The sequence below is a fragment of the Aquarana catesbeiana genome, linkage group LG04, assembly GCF_042186555.1.
Source record: "Aquarana catesbeiana isolate 2022-GZ linkage group LG04, ASM4218655v1, whole genome shotgun sequence".
In the NCBI taxonomy this organism is placed as follows: domain Eukaryota; kingdom Metazoa; phylum Chordata; class Amphibia; order Anura; family Ranidae; genus Aquarana; species Aquarana catesbeiana.
In genome coordinates, this window is record NC_133327.1 from 573401250 (window position 1) to 573415608 (window position 14359).

At 45.4% G+C, this 14359-nt stretch overlaps 1 long non-coding RNA gene across 2 annotated transcripts in view; it reads left to right on the plus strand.

The window, feature by feature from the left end:
• The window catches only part of LOC141140672 (uncharacterized), a 38345-nt gene extending 24972 nt beyond the window's left edge, over positions 1-13373 (plus strand). Inside the window, exons 2-3 of one of the 2 annotated variants that reach the window (XR_012243980.1) lie at positions 6652-7047; positions 9247-13373. This is a non-coding gene — a long non-coding RNA (uncharacterized lncRNA). Of the gene's footprint in view, positions 1-6198; positions 7048-9246 lie in introns of those variants that run through there. The other variant, XR_012243979.1, reaches the window with a different exon arrangement.
• The last annotated feature ends 986 nt before the right edge of the window (positions 13374-14359 follow it).

A 14359-nucleotide genomic window follows, 5' to 3' on the forward strand; every position in this document is an offset into this window, starting at 1 on the left:
TGCTATCATAGGGGATATTTACATTCCCTGAGATAACAGTAAAAATGATTAAAAAAAAAAAAAAATGAAAGGAACAGTTTTAAAATAAGATAAAAAAGCAAAAAAATAATAAAAAAAAAAAAAAAAAAAAAAAAAAAAGCACCCCTGTCCCCCCTGCTCTCGCGCTAAGGCGAACGCAAGCGTCGGTCTGGCGTCAAATGTAAACAGCAATTGCACCATGCATGTGAGGTATCACCGCGACGGTCAGATCGAGGGCAGTAATTTTAGCAGTAGACCTCCTCTGTAAATCTAAAGTGGTAACCTGTAAAGGCTTTTAAAGGCTTTTAAAAATGTATTTATTTTGTTGCCACTGCACGTTTGTGCGCAATTGTAAAGCATGTCATGTTTGGTATCCATGTACTCGGCCTAAGATCATCTTTTTTATTTCATCAAACATTTGGGCAATATAGTGTGTTTTAGTGCATTAAAATGTAAAAAAGTGTGTTTTTTCCCCAAAAAATGCGTTTGAAAAATCGCTGCGCAAATACTGTGTGAAAAAAAAAAATTAAACACCCACCATTTTAATCTGTAGGGCATTTGCTTTAAAAAAATATATAATGTGTGGGGGTTCAAAGTAATTTTCTTGCAAAAAAAAATAATTTTTTCATGTAATCAAAAAGTGTCAGAAAGGGCTTTGTCTTCAAGTGGTTAGAAGAGTGGGTGATGTGTGACATAAGCTTCTAAATGTTGTGCATAAAATGCCAGGACAGTTCAAACCCCCCCCCCAAATGACCCCATTTTGGAAAGTAGACACCCCAAGCTATTTGCTGAGAGGCATGTCGAGTCCATGGAATATTTTATATTGTGACACAAGTTGCGGGAAAGAGACAAATTTTTTTTTTTTTTTTTTTTTTTTGCACAAAGTTGTCACTAAATGATATATTGCTCAAACATGCCATGGGAATATGTGAAATTACACCCCAAAATACATTCTGTTGCTTCTCCTGAGTACGGGGATACCACATGTGTGGGACTTTTTGGGAGCCTAGCCGCGTATGGGACCCCGAAAACCAAGCACCGCCTTCAGGCTTTCTAAGGGCGTAAATTTTTGATTTCACTCTTCACTGCCTATCACAGTCTCGGAGGCCATGGAATGCCCAGGTGGCACAAACCCCCCCCAAATGACCCCATTTTGGAAAGTAGACACCCCAAGCTATTTGATGAGAGGTATAGTGAGTATTTTGCAGACCTCACTTTTTGTCACAAAGTTTTGAAAATTAAAAAAAGAAAAAAAAAATTTTTTTTTTTGTCTTTCTTCATTTTCAAAAACAAATGAGAGCTGCAAAATACTCACCATGCCTCTCAGCAAATAGCTTGGGGTGTCTACTTTCCAAAATGGGGTCATTTGGGGGGGGTTTGTGCCACCTGGGCATTCCATGACCTCCGAAACTGTGATAGGCAGTGAAGAGTGAAATCAAAAATGTACACCCTTAGAAATCCTGAAGGCGGTGATTGGTTTTCGGGGTCCCGTACGCGGCTAGGCTCCTAAAAAGTCCCACACATGTGGTATCCCCATACTCAGGAGAAGCAGCAGAATGTATTTTGGGGTGCAATTCCACATATGCCCATGACCTGTGTGAGCAATATATCATTTAGTGACAACTTTGTGCAAAAAAAAAAAAAAAAAAAAAATAAATTGTCACATTCCCGCAACTTGTGTCAAAATATAAAATATTCCATGGACTCAACATGCCTCTCAGCAAATAGCTTGGGGTGTCTACTTTCCAAAATGGGGTCATTTGGGGGGGGTTTGTGCCATCTGGGCATTTTATGGCCTTCAAAACTGTGATAGGTAGTGAGGAGTAAAATCAAAAATGTACGCCCTTAGAAATCCTGAAGGCAGTGATTGGTTTTCGGGGCCCCGTATGCGGCTAGGCTCCCAAAAAGTCCCACACATGTGGTATCCCCATACTCAGGAGAAGCAGCTAAATGTATTTTGGGGTGCAATTCCACATATGCCCATGGCCTGTGTGAGCAATATATCATTTAGTGACAACTTTTTGTAATTTTTTTTTTTTTTTTTTTTTTTTGTCATTATTCAATCACTTGGGACAAAAAAAATGAATATTCAATGGGCTCAACATGCCTCTCAGCAATTTCCTTGGGGTGTCTACTTTCCAAAATGGGGTCATTTGTGGGGGTTTTGTACTGCCCTGCCATTTTAGCACCTCAAGAAACGACATAGGCAGTCATAAACTAAAAGCTGTGTAAATTCCAGAAAATGTACCCTAGATTGTAGGCGCTATAACTTTTGCGCAAACCAATAAATATACACTTATTGACATTTTTTTTACCAAAGACATGTGGCCAAATACATTTTGGCCTAAATGTATGACTAAAATTGAGTTTATTGGATTTTTTTTAGAACAAAAAGTAGAAAATATCATTTTTTTTCAAAATTTTCGGTCTTTTTCCGTGTATAGCGCAAAAAATAAAAACGGCAGAGGTGATCAAATACCATCAAAAGAAAGCTCTATTTGTGGGAAGAAAAGGACGCAAATTTTGTTTGGTTACAGCATTGCATGACCGCGCAATTAGCAGTTAAAGCGACGCAGTGCCAATTTGTAAAAAGTGCTCTGGTCAGGAAGGGGGTAAATCCTTCCGGGGCTGAAGTGGTTAACAAGGGGGGCCCCCAGATCCCGGCCCCCACCCTATGAATGAGTTTGGGGTACATTGTACCCCTACCCGTTCACCCCAAAAAAAGAGTCAAAAATAAAAAACAGTACTCAGGTTTTTGACAAAGTAATTATTGAAGCAGCTCCGGCGTCTCTTCTTCTTCTGATTTCTTCTCCCTTTGGTGGTTTGTCTCCCTCCACTGATGTCTTATTCCGTTGCCGGTCCTCCTTGCTCTGCTGTCTTCTGCCTCTGCTGGGTCCTCTCTCTCCGCTGTCTTCTCCCTCTGCTGGTTCTCCTCTCTCCGCTGTCTTCTCCCTCTGCCAGTTCTCCTCTCTCCATTGTCTTCTGCCTCTTCTGGGTCTCCTCTCTACACTATTTTCTCCCCCGTTCTTCCTCCGATGTTCTCTTAACGCTCTCTCCCACTGTAATGCTAGGGCCGCCGTGTGCCATTCCTTATATAGCCATGGGGCGGGGCCACACGGTGATGTCATCCGGAGGCCTCACCCCTTTGTGACACCGCCCCATAATGCCCGGGCGGTAATTTTACAAGGGGTGGGGCCTCCAGATGACATCACTGGGTGGCCCGCCACATGGCTATATAAGTAATGCCACATGGCAGCCCTAGCATTACAGCAGGAGAGAGTGTTGAGAGAACAGCGAAGGAAGAACAGGGGGAGAAGATAGCGGAGAGCAGAGAACCAGCAGAGAGAGAAGACAGCGGGGAGAGGAGAAATGGCAGCAAAAGAAGACATCAGCGGAGGGAGAAGAACCAGATGAAGACATCGCCTGAGGGAGAAGAGATCGGAAGGAAGAGGCCCCCTGCCCACAGACCCCGACAACCAATGGCCAGGGTTGTCGGGAAGAGGCCCTCCTCCCAATCAACATGGGAACAGGGTGCTTCAGGGTGGGGGGGCACAGGCCCCCCCTGCCCCAAAGCACCACCCACCCCCAAATGTTGAGGGCATGTGGCCTAGTATGGTCCAGGACGGGGTTTGTGCGTTTGATCATTTCCCCTTTTCCTGACCTTCCAGGCTGTGTGCTCGGATAATGTTCTGGTATGGATTTTGGGGGGCCCCACGCCATATTTTGGCGTGGGGGGTTCCCCTTAAAATACATACCTCTTCGGCCTGGTATGGTCTTGGGGGGAACCCCACGCCATTTTTTTTTTTGACAAGTTTATCATGATCTGACTTCTATTGGTGCGACTTCTATTCAAATCAATGGGCTTTCATAGGGGACCATTGACTTTGAATAGAGGCAGAGGAACGCTGCTAAAAGCTAGCGTGGCTAAGCGTGCATTAACACCAATGTAAGAAGCTACTAAAAGTATGTTTTTACAGCCGCTTATTCCTGGCATGGGTTTTCTAACATCCTGTGTGAATGAGGCCTAAGTCCAATGGTTTTATGCCCCCCCTAAACAGGGAGTGGATTGTTCCGTGATGATGTGGCTAAACTTATTTTATCTGTTAAATTTCTGTAGAACTGGCTGATTTATTGCTACGAACATTTTTCAGTACCCTTTGTTTTTCTTACTTTTTTTACATTTATTTTTCTACATTTTTCTATACCAGTGTTAATTTTGAACACAAATTTTCATTTCAATTTAGTTTTGACTAAAATAGTTTTAGTCGACTAAATAACATAAGATTTTAGTTCACTAAATCTATAGTAGATTTAATCAATTAAAATGTAATGACCGAGATTACATACCTTTTAGGTTTGCCACCAATCCGGGTTTCAACCGGACAGTCTGGGTTTGGAGTCGGGTGCCCAGATATCAGGCTACCTGAAACCCGGACACCCGACTTAGTAGAGACCGGGCGACAGCCTTTAATGAACTCAGTGCAGAAAGTCATTGCGGAACCGCAGGGCAGCCCGCGACGGGTGCTGGTGATAGGGGAAAAAAGTCCGTGACCCCCTTTGGGCCAGAGCCAGGCCGGAGGGGGTCGCGGAGTGTGTGACTTGTGCGCTGGCACAGTGCACACACCTGTTACGGGCAGCCCTGCAGTTACGAAATGACCGGACACACTGAATTCACATCAGTGCGGCCGTTAATTAAAGGTTGCCATCCGGTCCCAGCTGAGTCGGGTGTCCGGGTTTCAGGGCACCCGACTCCAAACCCAGGCTGTCGGGGGAAAAGCTGGATTGGTGGCAACCATACAGGTATGTAATCTTGGTCATTACATTTTAGTTGGTTAAATCTACAATAGATTTAGTCGACTAAAATCTTGTTATTTACTCTACTAAAACTAGTCTAAAACTAAAACAATTCAGATGACTAAAATATGACCAAAACGAAATGGCATTTTAGTCAAAACTAAAACTAGATCAAAATTTGCGGTCAAAATTAACACTGGAATTGAAAAATGTAAAAAAAATTATTAAAAAAAAAAAAAAGGCAAGAAAAACAAAGGGTGACATTTTCGTAGCAGTAAATCAGTCAATTCTACAGATATTCAACAGATAGAATAAGTTCAGCCACATCATCCCTGAACAATCTACTCCCTGTTTCGGGGGGGGGGGGGGGGGGTCATAAAACCTTTAGACTTATGTTGCTTCAATGAGAGATTTTACTTTTTATTTATAACTTTTGAAAAGTGTTGCTTCTATAACCAGTGGGTTGGTATTTGGGGCTCTGTATCTTTAAATTTCCACAGTAAAATTATACCATATTAGATAAGATATCATAGAGGGGGGTGTGTATAACACATCTGCATTGTAAACGTTTTGGTCCAATGGGAGATTTTGTTTCTGACTCATTTAGAACTATTGGAAAAATGTCACTGTGTAACCAATGGGTTGGTATTTGGGGCTCTGTATCTTTAAATTTCCACAGTAAAATCATTCCGTATTGTAACATATCATAGAGGGGGTGTGTATGACACATCTGCATTGTAAACGTATTGGTCCAATTGGAGATTTTGTTTTTAACCCATTTAGTAGTGCAGAAAAGTGTCAGTTTGTAGCCAATGGGTTGGTATTTGTGGCCCTGTATCTTTAAATTTCCACAGTAAAATCATACTGTATTGTAACATATCATAGAGGGGGTGTGTATGACACATCAGATTTGTAAACGTATTGGTCCAATGGGAGATTTTGTTTTCTGACTCATTTTGAAGTATTGTGAAAATGTCAGTTTGTAGCCAATGGGTTCATATTTGTGGCCCTGTATCTTTAAATTTCCACAGTAAAATCATACCATATTGTAAGATATCATAGAGGGGGGTGTGTATGACACATCTGCATTGTAAACGTTTTGGTCCAATGGGAGATTTTGTTTTTAACCCATTTAGTAGTGCAAAAGTGTCAGTTTGTAGCCAATGGGTTGGTATTTGGGGCTCTGTATCTTTAAATGTCCACAGTAAAGTCATACCGTATTGTAAATGTTAGAGAGGGTGATGTATGTGTGACAACTCTGTGTAATCATTCATTTTATATATTACATTACGTTATATTTCGTTTTTCGGTGTTGAATATTCAACCAAAAAAACTTGTCTGATAGTAAGACCACTGATTTGCAACGGTCTGATGGCTTGACTGCAGTCCCAGGCCGCCCCTGTCTACAGGTAAGTCTATAATAAGATTTCTCTGTAGGTGACTAGCTCCGGAGAATGTGGGGGAGGAGCCAAGGGGGAGGACACCGACGCTGTCAATAAGGAGTACACAGTTGACACCGATTGGCCAATGGCAGAGCCGCGAGCTCAAAGCTGATAAACAGCAGGATTGAGGGGCGGAGCCTGCTCGGGAGACCGTTAGAGAGCCATCCAATCAAATGGAACGCGCGGCGTGAGGGCATTACTTGAGTGCGTCACTCAGAGGGAGGATCAGACTGAAAGGACGATTCGGCCGTCCTCCGCCCCGCCCACCTTAATGTCTTCCTACAGCATCACAGCTGGACGCTAAAAGTTAGGAGATTGTCACTATGGGGTTTATAGAGAGAGAGAGAGGGGGCGGGCATTTACTGAAGCCAGTCGAATATTTTTTATTTTTACTAAGGGATCGATCATGCTGAGCTAGGCCGGTGTTTCTCCTCCCTACTGAGACATTCCACTGCGAGAAGTCAGGGGCGGAGCCTGTGTGATGAATGGCACCTCGGCTAATCAAAAAATGTAAACGCTACAGAGTGGCACGCGGTGGCCCCACGTCCAATCAGCGCGCGTCTGGGACCCGCCTCCTCCCTGTGGGCGGCTCGAGGACGCATGGTCCGCCCCTTTGTTTAAAACGTCACATGGCGCTGCTAAGGGGACTGGGAATTCGGGAGGACGGACATGCGAAGTGTGCCGCCCCTTTATTTACTACGTCACAGCTCTGCTCAGGGGAGAGTGAGAACTCAGGGAGGACGGACGTGTTGCCGGTGGGCGGAGCCTGCGCCGTGGCTTGTGATTGGAGGCGGTAAAGTATTGATTGTGTGATATGAATACGAAATGATCCGAGTACAGAGGAGCAGTGTGCACAGCATTCATATTTATATCGTACATTTAAATCACGTGCTCTACAGCCAGGAAGGGGGCTGTGCCTCTCCTACCAGGTCTGATGGGGACATATGAGTTAAGGGAGAACTCTGACGGGGGCAACTGAGTTAAAAGTTCCTTTTTTTTTTTTCTAAAAAACAAACCAAGTACTTTTTAATATCGCCTTAATCAGGTGTTTTCAATGGAGTGCACCCCTTACAGTGAGTCCCCATCAGAGTGCTCCCTTAAATAGATGTCCCCATCAGAGTATTCCCTTAAATCACGTGTTCACATCCAATTGCCTCCCTTAATCAGATGTCCCCATCAGAGCTGCTCTGTGCAAAACCATTACACAGAGCAGGTAAGTATAACATGTTTGTTATTATTATTTTTTTTTAATTATACTTACCTGCTCTGCGTAATGGTTTTTCACAGAGCAGCTCTGATGGGGACATCTGATTTAAGGGAGCACGCCGATGGGGACTCTTCATCTAAGGAGCTACTCCAAGGGCGACACCTGATTCAAAGAGGCATGCCGATGGGGACATCTTTTTTAACCACTTCAATACCAAGGATGTCATATGACGTCCTTGGCTTTGAGCGGGTATATCTGAATGATGCCTGTAGTTACAGATATCATTCAGATATTGCCGGTTTCAGCCGGCGAATCTCTACACCATAGGAACGTTCATAGCGGCCGTTCCGCCGCTTGATCGTTCCTATGGGAGGCGAGAGGGGACGTCCCCCCCCCTCCCGCCGCCCTCCGGTGCCTGCTCCGACTCACCGTTACGATCAGTGAGGCGGAGAGTGGATGCGCCGGATGCAGATCATAGAGATTTCCGGCAGACCAGATGGTCCCCGGAGTCTCTATGATCGTCGGAGGCCGGGCGCGATGTTATGACGTCACGCCCGGTATCTCCATTCAAAAAAACGGCGCCGCTTCGGCTTGGAAGCGGCGATCGTTTTATTTCATTTTTTTTATTTCAGGCTTCTCAGCCTAGTGGTGAGATATGGGGTCTTATTGACCCCATATCTCACTATTAAGAGGACCTGTCATGTCATATTGCTATTACAAGGGATGTTTACATTCCTTGTAATAGGAATAAAAGTGATCAATTTTTTTTTTTTTTTCAAAAAAGTGTCAAAATAAAAAAAAATATATAATTAACAATAAAAAAAAAAAAAATTTTTAAAGCGCCTCTGTCCCCGTGTGCTTGCACGCAGAAGCGAACGCATACGTAAGTCCCGCCCACATATGAAAACGGTATTCAAACCATACATGTGAGGTATCGCCGCGAACGTTGGAGCGAGAGCAATAATTTTGGCCCTAGACCTCCTCTGTAACTCAAAACATGTAACCAGTAAAAAAAATTCAAGCGTCGCCTATGGGGATTTTTAAGTACCGAACATTGGCACCATTCCACGAGTGTGTGCAATTTTGAAGCGTGACATGTTAGGTATCTATTTACTCGGCGTAACTTCATCTTTCACAAAATGCAAAAACATTGGGCTAACTTTACTGTTTTGTTTTTTTTTTTAAACACAAAACAGTTTTTTTCCCAAAAAAAACGCGTTCGAAAAATTCCTGCGCAAATACTGTGTGAGATAAAAAGTTGCAACAACCGCCATTGTATTCTCTAGGGTCTTTGCTAAAAAAACATATATAATGTTTGGGGGTTCTATGTAATTTTCTAGCAAAAAAATGATTTTTACATGTAGGAGCAAAGTGTCAGAATTGGCCCGGTATTGAAGCGGTTAAGGAAGCACTCTAATGGGGACATTTGATTTAAAGTGGCGCTCCACCCAAAGGGGAAAGCTCTGCTCGTTTGCCTCCTCCCCTCTTCGCTGCCACATTTGGAACCTTTTCAGGAGGGTAGCAAGTGCCTGATTTTGACAGGTATCTGCTCCTACTTCAGGCTGATCTCGATGCGGCGAAGTCACCCGGAAGTTTGGCCCCCCTCTTCTCCTAGTTTTGGTATGATGCATCCCTGTTTGTCTGTTCACCTGCAAGTTGATTGTTGTGGGCAGTCTTTGGGTGGAGACCAAACTTGATTTCAGCAATCCTAGTGTGCAGTCTAATGCTTGTGATATTGCTTTTGTTACACGTGTTCCAAGCTCACTGTCTTCTCTTCTCTGCTAGATTTCATGTTGATGAATTTGGATGAGATATCGACTCCTCTCTGAACCCTCCCTGCCTTTTGACTACGGATGTGTTTCTAACTGTTGTGAACTTTGCCTGCCTTGAACCTGGTCTGTCATTCAACTAGAGCTGCACAATTAATTATGATCTTGATTCAACCCCCCTGACGATCCCTATTACAGAGTTTACCGATTCTTTCATATAACAAGTGGAGAGACTTATCTGCTCACTCAGCTGTCAAAAGAAAACATCCAGGCAGTCTGCCAAGTATTTAACATGGAACATTGTAACTAACTCTTCCTTGTTTGATCAAAGGGATAAACTTCTGTGTAAAGAAAAAATCCAGGGAGTCTGCCAAGTTTTTAACAATGTGTAAATGCAGGAAGTTTAACCAATTAAAGTCTAAATCTTTTTCTGACACTTGTTTCTTAAGTTAAAATCAATTTTTTTTGCTAGAAAATTACTTGGAACCCCCAAACATTATATATATTTTAGCAGAGACCCTAGGGAATAAAATGTCAATTGCTGCAATATTTTATGTCACATTGTATTTGCCCAGCGGTCTTTCAAACGCAATTTTTTGGAAAAAAATACACTTCAGTGAATTAAAAAAAAAAAAGTAACAGTAAAGTTAGCCCAGTTTTTTTTGTTTTAATGTGAAAGATGTTACACCGCGAGAATCTCGTTCTATCTTCTAAGCAAAAATATCGTGATTCTCATTTTAGCCAAAATCGTGCAGCTCTACAGTCAACCACTTTACCTGTCTGCCAACCGCAAGTACCTGTTTCTTGTGCTCAGTTCGCTCCTGCCCCGACGTCGTAGCCAGGCACTTTAGCATTGTATACAAGTCCTGGGGGTAACCAAGTACCAGTAGGCCTGCTTTCCTTATGGGAAAGGGGGCTGCTAAAGGTGAAGAACACAGAAGCTAGAGATAGTGTCTGACCACCTGCGTGACACCCCCCACACACACGCTGTCCCAGGCTGCCCTTTTCACTGCAGTCTTCCAACTCCTACCCCACCCAGACTGCCCTTTCAGGGCAGTCGTACATCTCTCCACACCCTCCCAGACTGTCCTTTTCATGGCAGTCTTCCATTTCCAACCCCTTCCTCACCCAGGCTGCCCTTTTCAGGGCAGTCTTCCAATTTCCCTGTCAGGAGCATGTAAACACGTCTGTGCTTTGAGAGCTGCTGGTCTCATCCCAGCATCCTAGTTGTGGTATGATGCATCCCTTTCTGTCTGTCCACATCTGCAGGTTGATTGTTGTGACCAGTCTCTGGGTAAAAACCAAACTAAATTTAAATCCAGCGATGTTGCACGAGAGTCTCAGCTGTCCTGGACTCTCCCTCCTCATTGGCTGAGACAGCAGCGTGGTGCCATTGGCTCCCGCTGCTGACATTCAATGGTAGTGAGCCATATAGGAGAGAGAGAGAGAGGGGACGGGGCCGAGCCGTGGCTCTGTGTCTGAATGGACACAGAGCAGCAGCTCAGCTCAGGTGCCCCCATAGCAAGCTGCTTGCTGTGGGTGCATTAGGCAGGAGGGAGGGGCCAGGAGCGCCAGCAAGGGACCCGTGAAGAGGAAGATCCGGACTGCTCTATGCAATACCACTGCACAGCAGGTAAGTAGAACATGTTTGTAATTTTTAAACCAAAAAAAAAAATGAGACTTTAGTATCACTTTAAGCCATCCAAGCCTGCAGACTCATGTTTGCGATATTGCATTTGTTACACGTGTTCCAAGCTCACTTTCTTCTCTTCTCTGCTAGATCAGATTCCACATTTACAACCTTGGATCGGATATCGACTACTCTCTGAACTCTGCCTGCCTTTTGATTTCGGATGTGACCTTAACTATTGTGAACCTTACCTGCCTTAAACATGGACTGTCATTTAACCACTGTCTGTCTGTCAACCGCAAGTACCTGTTTGCTGTACTCAGTGCGCGCCTGCCCCGGCATGGTAGACAGGCACTATAGCATTGTGTATAAGTCCTGGGGCAACCGAATACCGGTAGGCCTGCTTTCCATATGGCAAAAGGGGCTGCCAAAGGTGAAGAACAAGCGATAGTGTCTGACCACCTGCATTAGGGGGTAAGCATGACACCCCTCTACCCACCCTCTCCCAGGCTGTCCTTTACAAGGCAGTTTTCCATCTCCCACCCCTACCCTCCCAGGCTACCCTTTTCAGGGCAATCGTCAACCCCCACCTACCCCTTCCCAGACTGCCATTTTTTTTTAGGACAGTGTTCCATACCCCCCCCAGGGGCAGATCCAGAGTCTAGTCTCAGGAGAGGCACTGCCAGAAAATAAGTTTTTTTGCGGGCAATTTATCGGGGGAAGTGACTGGTGTTAGCGCTTCATTCATCCCGGCACCATGGTTGTTATGGTGTCAGATGATTGAAGCGTATTATTTCTATTATTACATGGTTATATAAAATTAAATGGTTCAACTCACCATAATGCAGAATCAGTGGGAGCCCTGAGTGTGTCACTTGCCACCAGATGCGGATTGTCACTTGCCATGCCACCTGTCACACGTGGATTGTCACTTGCCACTGTCGCCTGCCACCAGATGCGGTATTGTCACGTCACCTGCCACAAGTTGCAGACTGTCACTTGCCACATCACCTGCCACATGTTGCGGATTGTCACTTGCCACATCACCTGCCACATGTTGCGGACTGTCACTAGCCACGTCACCTGCCACAAGTTGAAGACTGTCACTTGCCACATCACCTGCCACATGTTGCGGATTGTCACTTGCCACATCACCTGCCACATGTTGTGGACTGTCACTAGCCACGTCACCTGCCACAAGTTGCAGACTGTCACTTGCCACGTCACCTGCCACAAGTTGCAGACTGTCACTTGCCACGTCACCTGCCACAAGTTGCAGACTGTCACTTGCCAAGTCACCTGCCACAAGTTGAAGACTGTCACTTGCCAAGTCACCTGCCACAAGTTGAAGACTGTCACTTGCTACGTCACCTGCCACATGTTGCGGACTGTCACATCACCTGCCACATGTTGCTGATTGTCACTTGCCACGTTACCTGCCACAAGTTGCAGATTGTCACTTGCCACGTCACCTGCCAGAAGATGCAGACTGTCACTTGCCACGTAACCTGCCACATGTTAGATTGTCACTTGGCACGTCACCTGTCACTCGTTGCGGACTGTCACACGCCTTGCGGATTGGCCCTTGCCATGTCACCTGTCACTCATTGCCGATTGTCACTTGCTGTGTCACTTTCCTGCTAAGCTGGGGATTGTCTCTTGCTGTGTCCCAGAGTCAGGCAGCAGAGAGATGATGCAATCTCTCTGCTGCCCGTGGCTGCCTGCACAGTGAGTGCGGAACTGCAGGGATGCTGATTGGCCAGCCGCCCTCTCACCCGCCCAGCTGCCCGGCGCGCCTGCTCTCACCCGTGGAGCCGCTCAGCTGCCTGGCCTGCCCGCTCTGTCACCCGCCCAGCTGTCTGCCTGCGGAGCCGCCCACTAACTCACCCGCATCTAATTTCTGGGGGGGGATTGCCCCCCCCGGATCTTCCCCTGCACCCCCCCCCCCCACACACACACACACACACACATCCCCTATCCTGATGTTATTTGATGTTTTAAGGACAGGGGAGAGATCTAGAGTCTAACGAACCCTAGATTTCTCAGAAAAGAGTACCTGCCACTGCCTTTTGCTATCACAGTGTTTATTTACATCCCATGTAATAACAATAAATGTGATAAAAAAAAGGTACAGTGTAAAAATAAAAAAAGCACAATAAATAATTGAAAAAAATAAAAGGGCCCCCCCCCCTCAAAGGCATGCAGCGGTCTCTTGTCGGTATGTAAACAGCGTCTGCATTGTGCTTGTGAGGTATCACCGCAAATGTCAGATCGAGAGCAGTCTAGCAACAGACCTTGGTTTTTGACCCCTGTACATGGCTAGACCCCCAAAAAGTCTCACATGTGGTTATCATACTCAGGAGAAGCAGCAAAATGTGTTTTGGGTGTAACTAACTCCACATATACCTGTGGCATGTGTGAGAAGTATCCCATTAAAGTGATAACTTTGTGTATAAGAAAAAAAAATGTCATTTTTCAAAAACTTGAAAAAATAAAATCTTCCATGCACTCAACATGCCTCTCAGCAAATACTTTGGGGTGTCTACTTAGAAAAAGTTGTAATTTGGGGGTTGTCTGTACTGCCCTGGAATGTTAGGACCTCAGGAAATATGATAGGCATTTCTGGCATTTTTTTCCCCAATCATACCTGCCTAGGTGGATGCAGCATCGGTCTGGTGGTGCATCCGTCCCCTGCCAGCTCTAACACTGAGAAGCGAGCGATCCAACACCAATGATTGCTCGGTTTTCAGAGCTCCCTGAGCAGATTGCTGGTGACTATCACTCACCGGCTTTCTCCTCTGCCTCCCCCCCCCCCATCGGACTCACTGGAGCGCTGGGCTCTGGAGGGGGAGGGAACGGCTGTCTCAGTCTCTCAGCGGCTCACTGAGACTGATTCAGGTGCCGGTCCAGGCATGTGGGCGGATCCTTACTTCATTGTCGCCATCTTGCCCGATTCTGCACTGGCTCTGTGACGTCAGCCTGCTGTCTGCTGAAAACGTTCACAAGAGTGAAGAACGAACTGCACTTCTGTGATCTATAGAAGTACAGCAAAGCCTTTTTTTTTTATTTTCATTAATATCACAAAAAAAAACTGTGGTGATAAAATGCCACTAAAAGAAAGCTCTATTTGTGTGAAAATGATATGAATTTTGTTTGTGTACAGAGGTACATAACTGCACAATTGCCATTTAACCACTTACGGACACGCCTGCCGCAGTTTTACGTCGGCTGTTTTAAGGAGGATATCATTGTTATGGCAGCAGCTAGCTACCATAACCCTGGTATCTCCTTCAGTGGGCGGTCCGCTACAAGATAAAAGTGGTCTTGTAGCCCTCTCCCGCCGCGAGATCACTTTTATCGGCGGCGGGAGAGGGGCGCCCCCCCCCCCGCGATCCGGTGCCCTCTGCTGCTTACTGGAGCCGTCGGCAGCGGTGGAGGCTATCGCATCCTGTTGCTAGCTGGGTATGGAGATGAGTGAGGGGAAGATGGCCCCCACCTA